This window comes from Triticum aestivum, chromosome 4D (assembly GCF_018294505.1).
Source record: "Triticum aestivum cultivar Chinese Spring chromosome 4D, IWGSC CS RefSeq v2.1, whole genome shotgun sequence".
NCBI lineage: Eukaryota > Viridiplantae > Streptophyta > Magnoliopsida > Poales > Poaceae > Triticum > Triticum aestivum.
Window position 1 is genome coordinate 131,931,410 of NC_057805.1, and position 24,906 is coordinate 131,956,315.

Below are 24,906 nucleotides of genomic sequence, written 5' to 3' on the forward strand. Positions count from 1 at the left end.
TTCGGCCCATATGAGGCCCTATGTAACTCTTGGCCTATTAACGGCCCGTGGTGAAGCTGGCCCGTAATGAACAGTGTATCACTTTACACCCATTAACGACCCGTGGTGAAACTGGCCCATAATGAATAGTGTATCACTTTATACCCATTAACGGCCCGTTATTCCGTTGGGCCGTTTCCAGCCCATGTTATCTTTCGGCCTTCTCAGAGCCCATTTATTCTTGGGCTCATTGCTAGCATTCGTTTACTTACGACCCGTTACTGTCATTTTCTGCTTGTGGGCCAAATTCAGCCCGTGGTTACAGTCGGCCCGTTTGTGGTCCGTTAATACGTTGGGTCGTTTTCATAGCGTCATCAAATACGGCCTATTAACGATGGCCCGTTATGGTCGGCCCATGAACGGACGATTCCAACTCTAGCCCGTTTACGGCCATAATGCGGCCTGTTATTGGCCCATGTTTGGCCAATCAATCATACTTCCCGTATAAGGCCCATTGATGATACGGCCCGTAGAAGGCCCATTGTTTCTACGGCCCGTAGAAGGCCCATTGTTTCTACGGCCCGTAGAAGGCCCACTGTTTCTATGGCCAGTAGAAGGCCCACTGTTTCTACGACCCGTAGGAGGCCCAGTGTCACTACAGTAAATATTAGCCCATGGTTATTGTGGCCTAGTTTTAAAAAATAGGTTATTGCAGCTACTAGCAAACCGCGGAAAAAGAACTGCAATGACTACAAGCAAACAAATAAACAAGACAACAAGGAAATAAATAAGCAAGCAACTTACGCTAGGCTATCACGGCTGTCACACATATTACATCCATTGGGCATCAAAGTTCGCCAGCAGTGCAAATAAACGCACCGACAAAAGAATATACAAAACTGAGAGCACTTCAGAAGGCACTAGGCCTGGCCACGTCGGCCCCCCCAAACAGCTGAAGAAGCTGAGTAGACCTCAGTTGTGTCAACGATAGATGCATCAACACTAGATTTAATGCATGATGGTGCGCATGGCAGTCCTCTGACATCTTCACTGCATCTTTGACTTCAAGTCGGAGCTGAGCTGAAGCAAGCCTTTCCGCTTTAAGTTGAGACTGAAGAAGTCGAACTGATTGAGGCAGCGACTGCACAGAGGTTGTCTCACACCTGCTGGTGAGTAGCTTCAACTCACTGTCTTCATCAAGACAGGACCTTGGGGTCATCTCGCTGTCCTCAAGATGGTTTGGCTCACTATCTTCCCTAAAGTTCTGCCTGGCGTAAGAGATACGAGTCTGAAAGAGAAACAAGGAGACACGTAACAGGTTTCACAATTATATAAGCAAATAAATGGATCTGTTTTGCATAAGGAACATGTTTTTACAACTACAATTTGAAACTGGTAGTTGTTGCGAACATCCAATCAGATGTAAACAGCAAAGCAAACAGAACTGGAGGAAATGATGCCTATCCAAATCTATACTAGAACAAAGTTTGAAGGCTTGAGAAGGATGAACTTACATTACATGTTAACACGGGCTGGACAAAGCCCTTCTCCATGTTGATGGAAGGATAATTCAATAAATTCCCCAAAGAAAATTGTTTATAAGCGTTGCCATTATTCTACATTTTGCAAAGAGTAAATATAGATCAAATAATATTGGAAGAAACAGAGGATAATGAAGCTCAGGTGCAAACTGATGATACATAATCAAATAGCAATTAATTAAGTACAGTGTTACAAGGAAAAAGGGAGAGAGGTACTGACAAGAGCAATGCAGAGCCCATTATTGTTTTGAGATCGTATGATCCTTTGAGAAAGGAGATTCATCTGAAATTAGTTTTCATGAAAGAGAGAAGGTAAGGCATACATAAATTTAGGAGTTCAAATTTTGAATTGATATCATAGATAGTACCTGACGCTGGGCTCCCAGCAGTTCTAATAGGGGTTTGGCCACTAGAGTAGGGGTAAAGTGTGGTACAGTTGGGCCTGTGTTTTCTGTGGCTGCTGGTCTATCTGATTTAACAGGTATCACTACCTTTTCCAAATACCTAGTTTGTACTCCTTGAGGATCTGCACTCACCCTCTTCCTTTTGGACATCTATTACGAAAGAACAACATTTGACTGGAAAAACATAGTGTGACGACACATGGAATAGGTATAGAAAATGGATAGGTATGGCATATACTCATATATGATGCTTAAACTAAGCAGATGGTGTAACAAAGTAGAAGTAATGAAAGAGGTCAGATGCAAAATATGCGCGACCAATACAACTTTGCAAAGTTAGAGCAAGCACCTTGATGGGTGAATAAGATAGGCCATCCTCCACCATGCCAAGTTTGTTAGCCAGTGGATCGTTTCACAATATTCCTCTCGTGCGCCCATTCTCATATTTATGTTGATAATGTTCAATATCTGACATGCATGAAAGCATAAAAACAAGTGAGATTTTCTTTGTAATGCAGAAGTGATTCTAATCCAATACTGCCTCCCTGTAAACCCCTTTGTGCTATCTCTGCAATTCTTTTAAAAGTTGCCATGCATGCTGTAATTTGTTGTGTGCATTAATATAATGTGGCCTACTACTCAAAATATGAGAGCTCCAGAAGTGATGACACTTCGCAGATGATAGCTTCAACATATAGTAAAGAAGAACAAGTCGACCTGACCTGACAGATTCAAAATATACTAAGGGAGAACAACTCGACCTGACCAGTCGACCGCAAGAGAAGAGTATCATCTTAAAGAAGAGCAGAAGAGCAAGAAGATTGAAGATATTACAAGTCTTTCAATACAATGTCGGTTGGCCACCCATGATGAACCAGAGCGCACAGAGAAATACTATTCTTTCCGGTCTCTCCATATGTGGCTCACATGCATTTCGAAACTAAAGTAGGAACATTTAGCTAACCAATTAAACATCTCTTAGTTTTACTAATATCAGCAATAATATCAGATATGAATTTGTACAACTAAGCTTGTTTAGCTCGATGGGTGGAGCAGTGCTATTACGACACGAACCACGTAGGCTGATTATGGTCATCATAAAATGGGGAAAACATAAGCATGATGAGTATAGTGTTGACCGTGGCAGTGGGATGGCAGATCTGAAGCTGCAAACCGCGCAAAGGGTAGTTAGCAACCGATGTTTGCTTTGAAATAACAACTAAGATTTGGTATGGACAAGAAAGTACGGTCAACAAGTGACAAAGAAATGCAATTATGATGTCTCTCTATATGTCGCGACATGCATTTGGAACTCAAGTGGGACCTTTAGCTAACCAATTAAATGTGTCGGTTAACTAATATCAGTATCATATCACAATCATATTTGAACAACTAAGCTTTCAAATTCTGAGTGTTGTGTTGTTTAGCTTGAAGGGTGGAGTAATGCTAGTATGACAGAAAGCACCTACGCAGATCATAGTAGAGTAGATAAAAGGGGAAAACCCAAAGCATCAAGAGAAAAATCAGGAAAGTGGAACTAGCTGGACCAGTGGGTGGCGCACATGCTTTTCGAAACGAATATAGGAACATTAGGTGACCAATTAAACGTTCTCTGTTTTAGTGATATGAGCATCATATCAGATTCGTATTTCAACACGTAAGCTTTGGGTTGAGGTCTTGAGGAGCAGTGCTAGCACGACACGAAGCACCTACGATGATGGTAGTGAATATAAAGGGGGAAAACCATAAGCTTTACGAGTATAGTGCCCGTGCCATGGCGGATCTGAAGGTGCAAACCGGATAAATCTACTTTGCAACCAATGTTTTCTTTCAACTAGCCACTACGATTTGGTACGGACAAGAAAAGTACAGTAAACAAATTACGATCTATTTTCCGGGTGAGATCAATAACTTAAGCACATATGGAAGAGTACCACCTCTCCTGCGACGCCGTGTAGGCCTATGCTGATACGTTGAGGGTGCTGCGGTGCGATGGTTGTCGGCGGCGGGGAAGAAAACTTTAGACGGCAGACGGCCGGGTCGGGGGATATATCCTGTTGCCGTGGACGAGGCAGTCGTAGGAGTGGCAACGGCAAGGTGGACGGCGGCGCCGATGAAGCGAGAGGAGGCGATGAAAGGATCCTGGTCCAGAGCCGTGGATGAGAGACGTCCATCTCTTGCAGTGGACGACGGGGTAGGGGTAGCGGCTCCGGCAAGGTGGAGGATGGGGTGGCGGACGGAGGAGGCTGGCCGCAGTGTGGAGGTTGTCGTGCCGCCGACGGTGTATGAATGGGGAAATGGAGGGGAGGGGAGGGATCTCAAACTTGGGGACGCGCTTCTCTAAAATGGGGGAAAGTTACGGACTTATCCCCGTTTAAAATTTTGGACATCGCGTCGGTTGGGGATTGGACGATAATCTCGCATCTCCCAAATATTTGCCGGTAACTATTTCAGGCGAGGAGAGGGTTTTTGCCGCCCATGGTTGGCGCCCACGGTGTATGAACGGGCCTGACAGGTAGGGCGGTTGTGTCACGTCTGATGGAAGTTACACATCTGCCCATATTTAAAATATTAGCCTACATCGATTTCGGACGAGAGTTTGTTTTGCCGCCCACCGTGTATGAATGGGGAAATGGAGGAAGAGACACATGTCTTTCAGATGAGCTTGAATCAAATGTGTTTTGCCACCCACGTTTGGCGCCCACCGTGTCTGAATGGGCTCAGAGGCCGTCGAGTCACGTCTGATTGAAGTTACTAGTCTACCCCTATCGACAGCAGTGTAAATCCGGTCGATAAGGATGTCAAGTGTCAGGGGTAGACAGTAATTTCCATCTCGCAAACACTTGCTTCGGGCAGCCCACAAATTATAGTGGGTGTTTAGCAGCTTCGTTCAAAACTTGGGAGAATTAGCATTCACGTTTGCCCTGGGACCTGGCAAACTAAATTCAAATCCAATTTGTATTCGATTACGAATATCCACAGGTAATTATACGTTTTGTTATTTATTTCTTCAAAACCACAACAAAGATTTATTCCACCTTTATATATGATTATGATTTAGAAATGCCGTGATCTTCGAATTCAGTAGGTTGGATACACTCTGAGTCAAACAATTATTTCATCCAATACAATATGCTCACACGGAAAACAGTTCACCTTATGTCAATCATACAAGTACTGAGGATTACCTCGCCTAAAAAATTCGGATCATGACAACACATGGACAACATAGGGGGTCTTGCAACATAATCCATTCACAGACATGACACAACATGCAAGTACAATAATCTAATGACAATTTCAACTGGTATCTAAAGAAGAACCGGGATTACCTTGGGCTTTAGATAGCAGAAACAGCAGGTCCTCCTCCGTCTTCAAATGCAACATTCTTACTTCCTCCAATTATTGGGTTGCTTGCATATTGCGTGCTGCTAATTCCGTAATTTCCAGCCTCAAGATAAAGATTACCTCATTCATGGCAGCCACACCATCTCTTTCTGCCTCTAGTAGAGCCTCAAGCACTATATTATCTGTGCTCAGACTGTTCTCCGGCGGTGTTGCCTCTGAACTGCTACCATCTGGTAACATGGATGGCGCACTGCTTCCACAAATAGATTCTGGGGTTGTACATTGTGTCCTAGTGTGAACGGCAGCCTGAAAGGTTTCCGCTGGACATCAGTAAGAGATAGTTATCGTACGATCCAGGCAGTAAGCTTACATGGTAAACGACGGACGAATTATTGCCGAGCATGGCAAACTATATTTAAATGGTTCGAAGCAGCATCAGCCGAAAAGAAATTAAAATGGTAAGATGAAACTAGGGATGTAAGTGGCAAATAAACGACATCCGCCAGTCCCATCTAGTTAGTTTGTGCTACCTCCCTAGTTCATTTTCCTCAAAAAACAAAAACTCTTTTGAACTATCATACCACTAGTGGACTTTAATCGGGATTAAACGGGACCCAGTTGACATCCCTAGTTGAAAGGGAGTGTACAACCGCTATATTTAAGTTGCCAAGGCATCTAAGCAGCTGAAATAATCTGAGAAAGCACTTAACAGTGTGGCCTCATATAAACTACGAAGACAGTCTTGTGACGAAGTTGAGAGGAAAAGTTAAGAACTCGAATGAAATAGGCATGCATTTCTTTACGATAGTACAACAAGCACTGCTGACATATTGGCCAACTCAGGTATAACGTAACAACAAATAAGCATTCGAATCAAGCAATACAGCAAAGCAGACAACTGAACTATTTGTAATTTGGTAGGATTACACGTTGAGGGCACAAGCCAAGAAAGCAGCCCACTCGCATTACATTTCACATGTACTAAAACACACAGGCTTACCATATGTTGCTGTGAAGCCTAGCTGCTGTTGCAATGTTCTTTGAAGATATCGTCAGCATCCCGTGGTTGCAAATCTAGTTGTTGTAGTTTATTCTGCACCATCTATTTAGGTAAAATTAATTTTAATCGCATGCACTGGTCCGAATTGATCATCAATGGTTTATCTAGACTAATGAAAGAAGGGTGTGTGCATACACGACAATATATCTGCTTCCCTCTATTTTTATGCTTGTTCGAGGTGCCAGCCCCAAAAGAACAAATATTTTGCTTGATGGGGTTGGCAACTCCATAATTAATAGAAGCATCAAATTAGTCATGCAACTTGGGAAGATCAAGAACACACAAACAAGTAATGAACAGAGGCTCGGAGCAGTGATGCAATAGCTAGCATCAGAAAATGTAGGGTAAAACAAACAAAAAGAAGCGGAACCACATGCTAGTTTGCTGATGTGTAATTAAGCATAGAGAACATTAAGCAGTCTGATGGAACCAACAGGTGGCATCAGAACAAAACTAAAGCATATTAACTATATGTGCACTGGTATGTAATTTAGCACATGTAACATGTTCACTGCCAGAAGTATGGCCCTACAGGTGCAAGCAGAATAACGCGTCTCATGAAAAACTGAATGATGCCCTGAAGAAATTCAAAGGTGCGGTGCTAATGCTAGGAAAGTGAACGTAGGCGCCGGCCGTTGGATAATACTACCTGATTCTCGGCGGCGTATGGGTATCGTTGTCATACTTGATAGCTAAGGATCATCGACGGTGCTCGTGTTGCAGTTGAGTTTGGGCCGGCTGTCGCCATCGCTGAAGCGGCTCCGGTGCTACGGTTGCGGCGCCTGTCGACATACAAGAAAGCTCATCTGTGGTAAGTGAACAGTTGCACGATAAAGAGAAAAACCAAAGGAGTACAAATCGAAATAACCTGATGAGGCTGCGGCGTCGGTAAAGCAGGGCCGGTGGAGTTGAATATGGCGTCCGTGGAGCGGGTCCGGTGCAGCGGACGAAGGCTTCGGCGGGCGTGCTGTACAGTGCTTTCGGTGAGGCGGATCTGTTGCGGCGGAGGAGGGCTTGTATGAAGGGCCAGCAAAGGGGCGGACGAGGGAGTCAGTGAAGGGCCTACGCTGTGGTGGACGAGGGCGCCGGTTAAGCAGATCCGGTGCGGTGGACCATGATGGCGGTCAAGGAGATCTGGAGCGGTGGACAAGCCAGTCGCTGAAGCGAATCCGGTGAAGTGGTGAGTTGGCAGTTGGGGGTTCCAAGGTGCGGAAGGTAGATCCGGCGGGGTGTGAGGCCCACCGCTGCGGCGGAGGACTAGATTCGGCGGCTTGCCGTGGTTGGGGAGGTCGGGGAGAGGAAGGGAAGGGGCTCTGGGGAAGAATGTTGGGGGCAAAGAGGGGAAAACAATGGAGTTACCAAAGCAGCCCTTTTCCGTTCATGTGGCAGGGGTAAAACAGGAATATCGCAGGGCTAAACTTTCGGGCGCGTGATATTTTGATGTGAGCGGGAAGTTTGAAAGCTTTTGGCGCCTAAAATTATAAGTATTCTGCTCTCGTACGGCCGACTATGATATCATGGCCGACAATTTGTTTGTTTTGCACGCAAAAAAAATGTGCAAGTTTTGAAAATCAATGTCTCCAACTCGAAACTTAGATTGTCCATTCAATTCAAATATGGATCATTGAGCTACTACAAGCAAATACCATCATACGGTCCAATTCAAATGAAATTCCAAATGTGTTTATCCTAAATATGATGAGAAAAGCAAAAATGTGTATGTGTATGAATAAAGTGGATGATTATAAAGTGTGAACATGCCTGTATGTGTATATCTGTAGGTTTGATATATGAATTTGATATCACGAAATCCCGGCTTAAAAAATGTACCTCCATTTAAATGAATTACAAAAGCTAATGATGGAGTCGAATTCCAAAATTCCAATCTTAGGTTTGTAATTCTGGTACATCAAGGTATATCACGCATGTTCAAAAGTATCGTTATCTCATAGTACAAACTGTGAAACAAATTGATCAACCATGAGTGCACAATATATCAATTACGCTAAAGTCCCTCAAATATAGACACCTCACTCTTTATCTGAAGTCAACCCCCCCCCACCACTCACACACACACACATAGAGAGAAGTCGTTCTCTCCCCCAAACACCAACACACGAGCACATTAACACCCCTCCCTCTTGAAAAGTCTGGACCCCAACATAGGTCTCTATCACTTTGTCTCTCGGGCATGCACACATCTCTTCCCTCACTCTCTAGGTCTCCCGCTATCTCTCTTACCCAAGCACACGCACTATGTAGAGTGTATATTTCCCATACACACAAAACGTCGCCCCCAAACGTCTATCTCCCTAGTTATGTGGTTCTCGCGCACTCACCTCACACACCACCCCCACTGCAAACAAGCACACTTTGTCTCCTTGTGCACCACTCTCCTCTTTCTATCTCTCCCACATGCGAACCCGCCCCAGCTCCTTCCCTGTATACATATATGTCGTGACTCTTTGCATAGCTCCCTAATGTATAATCGTTCTCGATTTCGCACATTGTTCTCTACACCATCTATTCTGGATCTCTCATGAAGTCCCTATCACACAAACGATGACTCGCTTCCCTTGCGTCTCCGTTCATAGGCCAATTTCGGACAACATCAACATTGTCTCCCTATCTATACACCATTTATGGACACAAACGACCCCTCTCGCCCCCTCTCTTCCTCTCTCTCTCTCTCTCTCTCTCTCTCTCTCTCCGTCGCTAGCTCTCTCTTTCTCTCGCTCTCACACCCCTCTCCCACACACACACTCGATGTCTCTTCCAAATAGTCTGCTCCCCCCGCCCGCACCCGTGCTATCTCGCTACTACACATGTCACACCATTCCCCTTCCCTTATACTAGGTTTACATCATCAGTGGTCTCTCTACTCCATATACACTCTCTCCCTCACACACACAAATGCGTGCACAAACACACACAGACACGCGCAAACACCCATTTATCTGGATCCTCATCTCTCCTCATGTCCGCATGTGTATCTCACACACTCACTCTCTAATTATGTATATGTGTCTCCACGTTACACAACACAAATCCCCATGTACATGTCTCTCTCTATCCTCCACACACATAGACACAAAGAATCTGTTATCATTGCCTCAGTCTCTAACATATCACACACGCACACTGTCTCTCTCTCTCAAACACGCTCAACAAGGGTTTCCCTGTGAATAACTTACTGTCTATTCATCAACAGTCATGGCAGTACGGCGAACATGAGACGTGAAAAAGAATAAATCTACACGTGCTTAGACCACCTAGTATGACTACTAGTACTAGAGCAAGCCAAAAAGCGCGCCGCCGTCACCCCCTCCTTGTCGGCGACGGGAAAATCTTTGTTTTACATAGTCGAGAAGTCATTGTGCTAAGGCCCCACATGCCGAGGCGTTGAATAGAATGTAGATGCTAGTTTACGGAAGCAAGTATCAATAATACGTTTGTATCTCCATACTTATATTTCTTCTCTTATAAAAAACCGAGTTGGTGATGATGGTATGTGTGCCATCTTGCAATATAGACCGTCCGATCTATATCTGACGGATGGAAATTAAACTAAAAGATACCCGCACCCCTCTCCACATTTGCAGACAAGGCCTTCCCTCGTTCATCCTTATCTCCAACAAACCTCATTATTGAGCAATTAAGAAAGGAAGCCTCTGGAACAAAATGGCCTGGTGGCCGCTGCCGGCGTCGTCAATCCCCATGCCTCCGCTCAGTCCGACCACCAACCACCGCCACACCCCACTCCTCTTCACCTTATCTCATATTTCTCGAGATATCATTAGTTTTTACACATGGGATTACTCCCGCAAGGGTCAATCACAACAAGTGTTTTATAAAAAAATGCATCTTGATGTTCCGTGCAATGCACGGATCTTGCTAGTACTCCTACACAAGACTAAGTTGGTGATGCTGGTGTGTCTGCCATCCGTTGTTTCTAACCATTAGATCTACATCTAACGATTGTGAGGTAAGTTGTTGCCTTTTCTCACCAACATCCCACTTGTCTACCAATTTGCAGAAAAACCCATAATTAGTATCTTAAAACCAACCACATCCCTCACTGACCTCACCAAAACAGCCCAAGGAATATATTCTAATTGAAACATAATATATCTCTAGTGACATATGTATATCAAAATTAGAGTGTTTTGTACCAAGTTTGTGAATAAGTATTATTCTAATTATGATTCGTTGCAACGGACATGAACATTGCTAGTATTTCCAACCATGCATTTTTTTCCTAGTATTCCATAGTTTCGAGTTTTCCATCAAGATATTAGTCACTCACGGTTGATATTTACTTTCAATCATGTACACATATGCACTATGTAACTAGCCTTGGTTATTGGCTTCCAAAGCTTAACTTTCACTCCTACTTACAATATGTAGAGTATTTAACAAAAAACTACCACTTTCAACCAGCCCTAGGAAGAATCTATTGTACAAAAAATAGCAAAAACATACCAAAAATTTCTTAATCCACGCCAAAAACTACCTAGTACTCCTACCGATTAGGTTCGTTTAAACCCATTTATGACAGGGTTGGCCCACACGTCCGTGCTGAGAGGCAGCTTAAACCAACACATTTTGTTTGACCGTTGACAAGAGGGACCCACATCTGAGCTTCTATCCTGTTATTCCCCCTCAAATCATTATTTTTCCTTAACATTACTTCAAAGAGTACTGATGCGTGTTCGTCGGTGGCGCCGGTGATGAGCGAGTTGGCCGCCGCTCCGCCAGACGGGCCGGACGCCGCGCTGGCCTCCGCACGGGTTGGCAGGCTGGCCCGAGCGTGACTCATGAGTGAGCAAGCCGCCACGCTGGCCTTCGCTCGAGCCAGATGGCTAGCCTTAGCGCTGCGCGCGCGAGCAAGCCGCCGCGCTACCGTGCCAATCTAGCTAGCAAACCTTGCAGACAAGCAGCTGGACGGAGCTATCTTGGCTAGCTAGCGGCCGCGAGCGCCGGACGGAGCTGGCATCCGGGCTGCCGCAACATGGGCTCCGCACCGCCGGCGGTTTTGACCTCGCCTTCTGCCGGCGGCGGTAGCTGCGTCCCATGGCCGAGGATGACTAGGTGGACGGGCCGGAGGTAGAGGCCACTCGAGGATTTTTGTTGGTAAGAGCATGTAAAATGGTTGATAAGGTAGTCTTATCTTAAGTCTGCCACGTATGCAAGTGGTAGTAGTTTCTTGGCATTTTAGTGGTTTCTTGCATTATTAGAGCAACTACAATAGAGCTGAGTCAGCGGGCTATAAGAAATAAACTAGTATATTTCTGCTTAGTTGGAGGAAAGAGAAGAGGAGAGAGAAGGTAAGTGGGCTCTTCGTGAAGAGCCAGCTCTAGCACGTGCTCCTAAGCACTTTGTGAGAATGAGAAGTGGGCCACATAATAAAAAAGTAGTACACTCTTTTGATCTATTATTGTACATGTTGGCTATAAGATGGGCTGTAGATGACATGGCACTGGCTTATAGCCAGCAGCTGGCTATACTATTAACCATTAGGGGTTTCTTGTAAGGAACAATGTACGTACTACTAGCGACAAAAGGCGATTGTAGGTTGCGTTGTACTCCAACGAGTACTACTAGTGGTCGCGGGAGTGTATACCTCGTTTTGTGGGTTCGATCCCGACAGAACGCACGCCGGCCTTTTTTTAAAATAGTACTACTACACTTTGCTGCGAGCCAATATTTTACACGGGTAGTTTGAGTTTTGAAGTCAAACGGACGTGCGGCCCCACAATCTGGGTGCACTGGACAGCCTAGCCACGTGAACGGGTTTTCCTTCCCAGCATCCCGTGGCTCGCGTGCTCTCCCTAGCTGCACCTCGCTTGCAGCTTCCAGCTAGTAGCATATTTAAACTAGCGCTTCCCAATTAAGCCCGAGGAGCCGGAAAAGCCTGGCGGGGCATTGGGAACTGTGCAATATGGCTCTGTACGTAAAGTGCTCTACTACTACTCTGTAGCTTGTGGCGTTGCACGCATGGATTTCACTCCATTATCGGCTCTACTATAAAAGAAATTCCTCTTGACGTGTTTTTTTCGAAACGGGGGCAAAAGCTTTGCTTCATCTCATTCATAAAGAAGGAACTACTAACAAAGTTCGACGAGATCCATTACACCTCCACAAATGGAAGTGAAAAGCCTAGTCTCGCTGTATCAAATAACTCAAATGTTCTGCCCCCGCAGTAACCGTCGCTGATAAACAGGCTGCTAGTGTGTGCGTGAGAGGAGCGGCTGAGTAGGCCAGCTACGTGAGAGGAGCGGCTGAATAGAGCACCGAGAGTACCCACTAGGCCACTACGCAGGTGTATTTCCCCTGCATTGATAGTACAGCGATGGTTCTAGAGAACAGTAGTACCCTCCACTTCCAACTGTAGCTCCTTGGCCCTGAGATTCAAGAGTTCAAAACTGGTGCACTATACTAGACTAGACTAGAAGTACAGTACATCGCACTACTAGTTGAGAAAACTAGTACTAGTACTGCTACAGTACGAGTACGTACTCCTCCGTCACATAATGTAAGACGTTTTTTGACACTAGTTGGCGTGTACAAAAAATGGCAAAAACATACCCAAAATTTCTTAATCCACGACAAAAACTACTACCTAGTGCCAAAAATTTCTTACTAGTGCTATTATTTACAGTATAATGCAATCCCATAATGTTCCATAATGCTAGTACTAGTAGTAAATAATAGCCTCACCCCTTCGCTGAGGAACGATCTACAGTTGGAAGGGACTAGCCCTGCGGTTACTACGCTCTTATCTCCTCCTCGCCAGTTCCCCTCCCCCCGAAGAGAAGGCAGTTCGTCGCTGCACCCATGGATTTGCCAGGCGGTTCTCCTCCTCGTCGGGGCTGGGAGACCTTGGACGACGATCCTCTGGGAGAAATCGCACGCCGCTCCGACGTCCTCACCGCCGCAAGACTCGGTGCTTCCTGCACCAACGTTTTCAAAACGCTTCTTAAACAGCCTGGGGAAAAGGCCATGCTTGTTGGTCTTCCAAGCGTCCTCGAGGAGAAGGTTCTTCTATGGGACAATCCTTCGAATAGTCCACCGCTCCCTGGCCATGGTTGCACGTTGACTCCGCTAGAGTTGCCGATGTTGAGAGGTAGTCGGATTTTGTCCGATGAGCAGGTCAGTAATGGAGTTTGATCATGTAGTACGTAGTTATTCCATTTCCATCCCGTAATTTCTCCACTGCCCACCGTCTTATATATAGGTCTGGGTCGGTGCCAACAAAGATTGGCTTGCATACCTCCGGCCGGATACCACCATCATTTTGCACAACATCCATAGCAGTGCGGCCGTTCCGGTAGACCCCTTCTCCACCATTGGGATCGGCCTTCCGGACTGGCTGGGCTTGAATACGTATGATGATGCCTACATGAGATTGAAGAAGATAGCAATTGCGGACCCGCCGACAAAGCGACGCGGCTACGACGATTACTATCTCATCGCGGTGTTCGACATAAGGATTGCCATCAATGCAAGAGGCAGTAACGGCAGAGGCTGGCGCATGTTGGCGGCGGCAGATTTGTACCCCTACACGTTCGAAGACGCCGTGCGCCATCTAGGCCGCATCTTCGCGGTGACAAGCCAGGGGACTTGTTTCATCTGGATGCCACCATTTTGTTTTTCCATGTCTTACTATCTCATCCATGTAGCCAAGAGTGGCTATATATAATAAGCCGGTTATTTTACTTCCTCTATACCGGAGTAGTACTATTTGCTGCACAGTATTACTGACCGCCATATTTGAGCACAAGATTATTATGCATGGACCTTGACTATGTACGTCACCATGTGTCCAGATCTGGGATGCCGCGTGTACCATATGAACGGCGCCGAGTTCGACCCCGTGATGCTACATGGGTGCCGAGGCACACTCTTGGAGAGTACTCGCTTTTCATCAGGGACAGCTACCCCATTGTGAAGCGGATGCCACCTTCCGTGCACGACACGAAAGGCCTGCCGTTCATGAAGCATGGTTGTGTCTTCAGTGCGCACTGCCAGATGAACGTCATGCTGGGACACGCTATCCCTGATTTATGCCGCTTCAGCTTGGATGAGTCACCATCGTGTGGAACCGGACTAGAAAGCTGCGACAATGATTCCCGTTGCCCACCGCTATGGATCGTGCCATCCATGAAGAACACCTGGGACTGAAACCTGGAGGAGGACATGTAGCCCATCTATAACGTGTAAGTGGAGTACGGTGATTGTGAATGGTAGCGCTGTGAATATATGTAGACTAGTCATGCACAAATTTATCACATGAATTGGAGATGAACTTGTGTGGCATACTGGCATTTTTCCTTTAGAATTTATTACTAGTAAACGTGTTATGTGTACGTGCAACTTGTGTGGTTGTTGCACGGGCTCCAACACACTCTTTGAGAAAAAAGGTGGCACAACTTTGGATATACGTGACGTGGCGGCATCATACAGTAGCATCGTTCGCTATAGTTGTAGTACACTCCTACTAGGACGACAACTCCTATAAAACCTTGCGCTTGGCTCTTTGCCTCTTCGGGAGGTTCAACAGTTCGTACTCGTGTGAACCTTGCACTTGGCTCTTCGCCTCTTCGGAAGGTCCAACAATGATGATACTACAGTACAATATGCTTCTGGCAATCTGACACCGATTGAAATGCTGCACGTCCACCGCGAGGGCGAGAGCAAGGGAGAGGGAGAGGGAGAGGGTGCTGTAGTCAAAACCCTCTCCTCGTCCTGAGAACCACTGCGCGCGTGGGCGAGGGAGAGGCGTAGTAAGCAAGCTTCTCCTTGTTCGGCGAGTTGACGGGACACATCAAAGCAGTACTAGTACTAGTAGTAGTAGTCCATACTGCATCCTTTCCGATTAATATGGCTTAATTTGAAACGAGAAAAATACACTGGCGGTCAACGTATGTAACAATACGCTCTTTACGGTCACTATATATAGTTTTGCGGCGATTATACGATCACTAGCTCATCATAGAGCACCGTATTGCACCCTACTGACCAGCCACATAGTCGATGTGGCACTTTGTTGACTGGTTAAATTGTCACCTGGTTTCTGGGTCCCACCTGTCAGTTGGCAGAGCAAAGAAATCAGTTAAACAAAACTTTACGCAGGCACGACACGTGTCCAACCCTTGCGCGCGAACCGCCCTGGCTGTGTATGTGAGTGCATGCACGTGTCCTCCCTCGGTCTTCCAACAAAGAGTGTACATCGGCTATAAAACAAAGAGTGTAGTACATGATGTACATCTACACTTCCAATTCATTTAGCCTTTAATCTAAATCGATATTGATTGACTAATGCACCAACTTGTGCTATAGGTATAGGCTACATGTCTATCCTTAATTACAGCATGCAACGGCCTTCATTTAATCTTCTTATCTCAATGGTCGCATGCACACATAAGTCTGCTACTTTTGGGCGTTAATTATGCCCTGGTCAATGTGTAAATCTCTAAATGTATAGTCTTTCACGGACGTAGGGAGTAGGTTGAGCACTTGAGCGTGAGTGTTTGTGTTGCGTCGTGTGCTGTGTGCCGCATGGGTGCGTGAGTGTTGCGTGCATCCATGTGTACGTGTGAGTGTTGCATGTTGCATGCATGCATGCATGCATGGGGCTTACTCCCTCCCATTGACATGTTCATATTTCAAGCTTCCTCTGTTCCCTCCATATGGTGATAATCCCTCTGTTCCCAAATAGTACGGAGTAAAAGCCTCCCTCTGTTCCCAAATACGGAGTATTTGTCTTTCTACAGATTTCAACAAGTGACTAGGTACGGAGCAAAATGAGTGAAGTGAGCGTAGAGGCATAGGGATACTGTAGAATGGAAGTCCTCGCGATCCATTATTCCCCATCTCGGTCAGAGAGAACTATTCAACTAGTCTTCGCAGTGAAGTGACAATACACGCTGCAGCAGATGGGACATGTAATTAATAAGCTAAACCAGCATGTTGGTGTTACTAAATCAGCCTTACCCAGTACTGCCATCATGTTTGCCAGTAGAGCACGCTTCCGCAAATACGCCTACGCACCTCTGTCCTCCATTAACTGACATATGGGTCATGTTGTGGTAGACCCACATGTCATCGGTGTAACTATTTACACCCCGAAGGACGATATATCCTGGTAGTAGTACTAGTAGAATTGAGATTGAATGAACTTTCTTCCCCATCTTCCACTCTTCTTCCTCCTCTCTTCTTCTTCCTCCTCTCTTCTTCTTCCTCCTCTCTTCTTCTTCCTCCTCTCTTCCCCATCGTCGGCCGCACACCATTTATCCCCGCTCACTGCTCGCCTGCACCATCTTCCTTGGTAGCTCGCGCGTACCATATCCCCCCGCTCATTGCTCTGCCACACGAGGAGAAGCTTCTTCGCTCGCCCGCCCGAATCCACTTCCCCGCTGGCTCGCAGGCACCGAAAACCCCAATGGCAGAACCGACTAACACGCAGAGCCGCGATTGGAATTCCCTTCCCGATGTTCTCTTGGAGCAGATCTGTAGTCGTATGGACCTACTCAGCACCGTCCGTCTGGCCGCATGCTCGGTGTCTTTGTACCATCTACTCGTCTGCAACCGGCCGGCTCTTTTCAAGACACCCTGCTTGCTGATGCCCGATCCTCGCAGGTGGCCCAGACACCGACTTGACGATCCTACGGAGGTTGTCGTGGTTCCCCTCGACATGCTACCACTACCCGTCCACCTGTCCTTCATGCGCGGCCACTACTGGGCGGGCATGAAGGCCAACTGGATTGTCCTCATCCACCACACCGGTAGTCCGTGGCGTCTCGTGGATATCTACACCCAGCGAGAGATCACCCTTCCATCATTGGATACCGCCGCCATCGAGCCTCGCGGCCCGCCGGACACTCCTGCCTACTACGCATGAGACGCGTCAAGCTTTTGGCTCGACATCTGTTTGCAGAAAGTTGTAATCTGCGAAGTGCCCACACCATCAGAAGACTACATGGATTACAAGCTCATTGCCTTGTTCAACATGGGATTAGTCTATCTAGAATCCGGTCGCCATACATAGTTATGGCTCATCATCAATCCTGTTGAGGCAACATTTCTATCTGATGCTATAGTGCACGATGACATCGTTTACGCGGTCGACGCACAGATTGGCTGCCTATACTGGTGGAATCTATCGTCGTGTAATTGTTTTATCTCATCTCATCTTTACCTTATGAATACGACTGCCTGTTCATTTGTTACAAATTTAGAATGCATAGCATGTCTATAACCACATCATTGCTATATGTTCCTCTCATTTCCTAGATTTTTATGACCACACATGTTATTGTTTGAGTTGATATGAGAACAATTGGCATCTAATGACTGTTAGAATACATATTATGAGCATAACATCATGACCACACATGTTATTGCTTAGAGTTGATATGAGAACAGTAGTAGTAAGTGCTATGGTAGAATATGAGTAGGCGTTGTCATAGCTGTTTTCCTCTCATTGTTACATGATGTTTGAACCATGACATATTGCTAGAATATGAAAGCCATTGGCTTATTTTTTTAACTTGGGGTATGATTATGACCACGACATTGCAATTCTCTGTCTATGATATGTGTCACTGTTATAATAATCTTAATTCCACACATACTCTGAACATGATTGTTTAGTTTTGTCCTTTTGGTCTCCAATTTGAATTGTTGCAGCAGACGCAAATGCGCTGGCCTTCATGATTCCAGGACCTGGAATCATACCAGCCGATGGGTGGTGGTTTATCGCTCGTTCAGCTGACGGCAGTCATTTGATGCTCATTCGCACGTACCAAATTGACCAAACCATTACATCAAACCACATGCAGTACAATGCGTGGGGCGTTCGTGACATTGATGGCTATGGCTGCTTCGTGTTCGAGAAAGATCCCAGCTCCGTTGGGCCAGGCGTATTCAACTGGAGGCGGGTTTACAGCCTCGGCAACCACTCCTTGTTCCTCGGGCTCAATTATCCGATCATCCAACCAATCATCGATCATATCACCGGTGATGATTACTGTGCTATGCAACTTCCATTCGCGAGGGGGGGGGGCTGTGTTTACACATCATACCATGGGTTTCATGAATCACCATATCCAGAGATTCGTCGACACAGCTTGTTGCCAGATAATCTTCAGTGTGTGAAAGGCATCAAGCTTCCATGTGATGGATGGCTTTTGCAAACCCGACATGCGGCGATGTGGTTCGTGCTAACAGCAAATATGCACAACTTGATTCGTGTTGATATCTAGACTGAGCCATGTATTCTGCTGCTGTAGCACGACCCTCTTTTGTTGGATATTATGTACTGTTGTTAGTTTGAAGCACTCCTCTGGTTTGAAGGATAGATACCTTCCTGGGATCAAGTGCATCCTAACTCACCTGCGTAGGATGTACTGATAATGATGATGGAGATGCTGTGCAGAAGCCATATATATATATATATATATATATATATATATCAGTTAGGCTTCAAGTGCGTACTTGTTAGTTAAACCTATGTATAAATTGTGACACTAAATACGACTAGTAAGTAGTACAGTAGCAGTACTAGTATACATCGGTCAAATGATTCATCATGTCCACACATTGAATTGACGTGACAACACGCTGCGCGTGAGGTGACACAAGAATCCCGGTGGCATGTTCGGGTATTCTGGACTTCAGATTTGGAGTACCACTTATCTGTCGAAATCTTTCATCATTCACTTAAAACAGTCGATTGATAATACATTGAGTACCATATAACTGGAATTACCGATGCAAGTCGAAGAAGGATTGGCCGGTGCTGCCGGCTGGCATCAAGTTCGATCCCATGGATCAGGAGCTGATCGAGCACCTTGAGGCCAAAGTGAGTGCTGACAGCGCGAGATTTCAGTCTCTCATCGATTTGTTCATACCAACCATCGACAGCGAGCATGGCATATGCTACACCCAACCTGAGAAACTTCCAGGTAAGACACCGATCGGCCGTCTACTTGCACAAACATATTCCTTTGTTTATAGCTCTATTTTTCTTTTTAGACGCAGACCTGGTGAAGCAATTACAATTTTACAGTTAATAAAAAGTGAAACAAGTGACTGCAACATGCCAAAGATGTTATGAAAATGCCAACTAGGTACACTAAAACCTGTATTCCACAATACTGCAGGTATCACACTGAGTGGCCTAAGGAAGCATTTCTTCCAGTGCAATTCCAGGGCGTTCAAAAGGGGCACGTGGACGCGTTGCAAGATACAGTCGGAGTGCGGCATGCACGCGATGTGGCACAAGACCGGCAATACCTTGCCGGTGATGGTCAACGGCCGGCAAGACGAGCAGCAAAAAAGGTTCTTGTGCTGCACACCAACAAGAACTTCGACCAGCAGAGGACCAACTGGGTGACGCACCAGTACCACCTCGAGGACCTGGAGCAAGAGAAGGAGCGGGAGCTGGTCCTCTGCAATATTTTCTACCAGACGAACACTAGGGCCAGGAGTAAAAAGATTATAAGTTAGTTTGGTATTGGTAGTTGTACTACCTTGTCGTCCGCAAGTTGGTATTGTGGTTAACGATCTTTTGGCATGAACTTTCATTTGCTTCCAACCATCATGCCGAGGGTCGACGTGGATATAAAGCTGAATCAATTGTTTCGAAACAAATTTTTAGGCACCTGATTTTTATTTGCTGGGTAGCATAAGCACCCGCCGTTCAAATTCCTAGTTCTCCAATTTTTTCGAAACAAGTGCATGCACTTATTATCACGATAAAAAGAAATATCCGTGCTGCATCCCAGTTATCAGTCTGTACTTGTTGAATTTTCTCGTTTATTGAGCACGTATATTGTTTTTTCAGGTCGAGCAAGTTTCAACTGGGCTGTAGACTGCCCAGGGTTAGTTTAGTTTTTAACAGGCCCAGCCCATGACGACAACGGGGCACAAAGATCCACCAGGTATCTACTAGCCTCTGGCCCGCCAGCGTTAGTTATATTTTGTCTTACCACATCCGCAGGCAGTTTTTTTACTGAATCAAACACACAGCCCAGTTCTATTTTCCTCTTGAAACGCATGTCCTACATCCGTTTTCTAATCTCTACCTATAGTTTTACTAGTTCATATACACGTATCATTATATTGAAAACACATAAAATTCCCTTTTCATATTTACATCCTTATTTTTGTTGTTTTTTCCCACCCAGCACTGATTTTTTTACCACTGGTTTTCCCTTAAACCAACTCAATTGTCCCACGTCTTATTTGCTTACAAAAACAAAACGATTTTTTTGGCAAATCAATAAGTTCTTAAAAATGTTTATCATTTCGGGATTACAACAGTTCGGACTCCACCGAAATATGCAAAATAAGGTTGAACTTTTTGACCGTGGTCCTGGGCAGAAAATGGGCTGTAATAAATTACTTAAGAATTAGCAAATGGGCTGCAAATTATAAAAAATAGCAAATGGGCTTTATGTTGTCTGCCACAGATTTGGAGGCTGACTTGTGGGCCTACTAAGTTCATGTGTACACAAGGTTTTTCAAAAAAGAAACTTAGTCAACAATCGACTCTACCAGCGTCAGACCGTTAGATGTCAATCTAACGGCAATCGTGCTTCTTCAGTCTCTGATCTTCCTGCCCCAGCCGCTCAAACCAGCGCCGTCGGAACCGCCTGCTCCCGCCTCTCGTGGCCGGCAGTGCTGCCGATCAGGCCTCACGGCCCCATCATACTCGCATCCCTGGCCTGTCTATCCCTCTACTCACCCACACCTCCTGTTATTTTCTGGCGACGGCAGCCGAACCAGTCAACCCTCGTACTCTCCACCGCGTGGGCAGCCACTTCCGTGTCTTCCCCGGCTCCATGTCGTTCCCTTCGTAGGCCTCGCCGTCATCCACCGCCCTGGTGCTCTCGGCGCGGCGTGGTCAACGATGTCCATCCAATGGCCGTAGTGCTTCTTCAACCTCTGGTCTTCTTGCCCCAGCCGCCCAAAGCAGCGCCAGTCGTGCCGCATGCTCCTGCCTCCCGTGGCCGGCTGTGCTGCCGCGGAGGCCTCACCGTCCCCATACTACTCCCACCGCTGGCCAGGCCATCCCTCCACTCACCCACTCCCCCTGTTATTCTGCGGCGACGGCAGCCTCACACCGCAGCCGAACCAGTGAACCCTCGTACTCCTCTCCGTGTGGGCATCCACTACCGCGTCTTCCCCGGCTCCGCGTCGTCCCCTTCCTAGGCCTCGTCGTCGTCCACCGCCGTGGTGCTCTCGGCGCGGCGTGGTCAATGTGGTCAACGACCGACTTCCATCGGAAGAGTACTGTACGTGGAGAGACTAACAGCTGGGTCCACGGCAGCCGCAAGGAAGTGCCTCCTTATTACGCGCAAAATAATTATTCCTCCACCTGACAGCAGGGACCCACCGGACGGGCCACCAGTATTTCGTGGAAAAAATGTTTCCCCCTGACTGCTAGGACCCACTTGACGGGCCACCTTATTTCGCGAAAAAACATTTGCCCCTGACTGCTGGGACCCACCGGACGGACCACCGTATTTCGTGAAAAAATGTTCCCCCCGCTGTCAGCTCAGACCCACCAGAAGTGCCTCCTTATTACGCACAGAAAAATGAATACTCCCCCTGCTAGCTGGGACCCACCATGGTGGGAGGCTGACTTGTGGGCCTACTAAGTTGACGGGGACGGAGGGCTTTATCAACGTAGTCAGTATGAACGATTCTAGCTCCAGTGACCGTACGATGTCCATCCAATAGCTGTAGTGCTTCTTCAACCTCTGGTCTTCTTGCTCCAGCCGCCCAAAGCAGCGCCGGTCGTGCCGCATGCTCCTGCCTCCCGTGGCCGGCTGTGCTGCCGCGGAGGCCTCATCGCCCCCTACTATTCCCACCGCTGGCCAGGACCTGCGGCGACGGCAGCCTCACACCGCAGCCGAACCAGTGAACCCTCGTACTCCTCTCCGCGCGGGCTTCCACTGCCGCGTCTTCCCCGGCTCCGCGTCGTCCCCTTCCTAGGCCTGGCCGTCGTCCACCGCCGTGGTGCTCTCCGCGCAGCGTGGTCAACGTGGTCAAGGAACGACTTCCATCGGAAGAGTACTGTACGTGGAGAGGCTGACAGCTGGGTCCATGGCCACAGCCCAGTTTTTTTGTGATTTGCCAAGTAAGTCGCTTTGTCAGGCCTGTTGGGCTGCAAATCTTTCAAGACGAGGAGAGCTTTCATTCTGCTGGCCGAGAAAATGGCCCATCAGTAATGAGAAATGGGCTGTACATTTTTAAAACACATCAAACCGGCAATTAGTTTCAAATATCTTTTTTTTCATTTCGAGATTTTAAATTAGATTAATTTTTATGCGTGGAGAATTTGTTGGCTTTTATATTGATATACATTTATTTTTAAAATCAGTTTGAATGTGAGTCGAAATTTCGGGATTAAAAACAGTTCGGACCGCATCGAAATATGCAAAATTTCGTATAATTTTTTAACCGTGGCCACAATATTGGCTGTAATGCTAACAAAAAGAATATGGGCTCCAAAGAAAACCTTAATAATTAGCAAATGGGCTGTAAATTATTAAAAATAATGGCAGATGGGCTGTATGCTGTTTTCCACAGATTTGAGGCTTTCCTAAAAAACGGTTGACGCACAAGCAGTGACTGTTGGATGGCCATCCAACGGTCATCGTGCTTCTTCAATCTCTGCTCTTCCTGCTCCAGCCGCTCAAACAAGCGCCGGCGGGACTGCCTGCTCCCTCCTCCCCACGGCCGGCTCTGCTGCCGTGCAGGCCTCACCGCCCCACCGTACTCCCATCGCTGGCCTAGCCATCCCTCTACTCACCCACACCTGCTGTTATTCTCCGGCGACGGCAGACAAACCAGTAAACCCTCGTACAGTCGTACTCCCCTCCGTGTGGGAAACAACTACCGAGTCTTCCCTACCTCCGTGTCGTTCCCTTCCTAGGCCTCGCCATCGTCCACCGCCCTGGTGCTCTCGGCGCGGCCTGGTCAACGTGGTCAACGATCGACATGCATTTGAAGTGGACTGTACGTGGAGAGGCCGACAGCTGGGTCCACGGCCGCACGCAAGGAAATGCCTCCTTATTACGCGCAAAATAATGATTCCTCCACTTGACATCAGGGACCCACCAAAAGGGCCTCTGTATTTCGCGAAAAAAAAACGTTACCGCCGCTGACAGCTCGGACCCACCAGCTATATCTTCGCACGCAAGGAAGTGCCTCCTTATTACGCACAAAAAAAATGAATACTCCCCCTGTTAGCTGGGACCCAGTATAGTGGCAGGCTGACTTGTGGGCCTATTAAGTTGACGGGGATGGAGGGCTTTGTCAACTTAGTCAATATGCACGATTCTAGCTCCTGTGACCGTATGATGTCCATCCAACGGCCGTAGTGCTTCTTCAACCTCTGGTCTTCTTGCTCCAGCCGCCCAAACCAGCGCCGGTCGTGCCTCGTGCTCCTGCCTCCCGTGGGCGGCTGCGATGGGGCGGAGGCCTCACCGCCCCCTACTAGTCTCACCGCTGGCCAGGCCATCCCTCTACTCACCCACACCCCCTGTTATTCTGCGGCGACGGCAGCCTCACATCGCAGCGAACCAGTGAACCCTCGTACTCCTCTACGTGTGGGCATCCACTGCCGCGTCTTCCCCGGCTCCGTGACGTCCCCTTCCTAGGCCTCGCCGTCGTCCACCGCCCTGGTGCTCTCGGCGCGGTGTGGTCAACGTGGTCAAGGAACGGCTTCCATCGGACGTGGACTGTACGTGGAGAGGCTGACAGCTGGGTCCACGGCCGCAGCAAGGAAGTGCCTCCTTATTACGTGCAAAATAATTATTCCTCCACCTAACAGCGGGGACCCACCAGACAGGCCACCGTATTTCGCGAAAAAAACGTTTGCCCCAGACTGCTGGGACCCACCAGCTACATCTTCGCACGCAAGGAAGTGCGTCCGGGCAAAAAAAAAACGATTCGCCCCCCTGACTGCTGGGACCCACCAGCTACATCTTCGCAGGCAAGGAAGTGCGTGACAGTCGGGACCCACCTGGTCGAAGCGTACGTAGCGTTGTCATTCTGGTCGCGAACGTGTACGTACATATATACTTGTGGATGTAGAGGCACGCACGTGTCGTAGTAGAGGCGCGCACATAGCATGTACACGTACGTACAGCGCCCAGGGTGCAAGAAAGAAAATACGGCCCCGTATGTGTACATACGGGCGGGGTCTCGAACGCCTACTCGCGCATACGTACGGCCAGGGCTCGTGTACATGGCTAGGTTGGAACAGAGAAATAGCGTCGTCGTCGTGGTCATGGGGAGGCAACGAAATGCGTCGTGTTCATGGGGAGGCAACGGAATGCGTCGTGTTCATGGGGAGGTGTGTGGCGTACCGCAAAACGGAGGAAACGGACCTCCTACGGTCGAAACAGGGGTCCTGTTGATCGGGAGGAGTGTGGCGTACCGCAAAACGGAGGAAACGGACCTCCTACGGTCGAAACGGGGGTCCTGTTGATTGGGAGGGGTGTGGCGTACCGCCAAATGGAGGAAACGGACCTCCTACGGTCGAAACGGGGGTCCT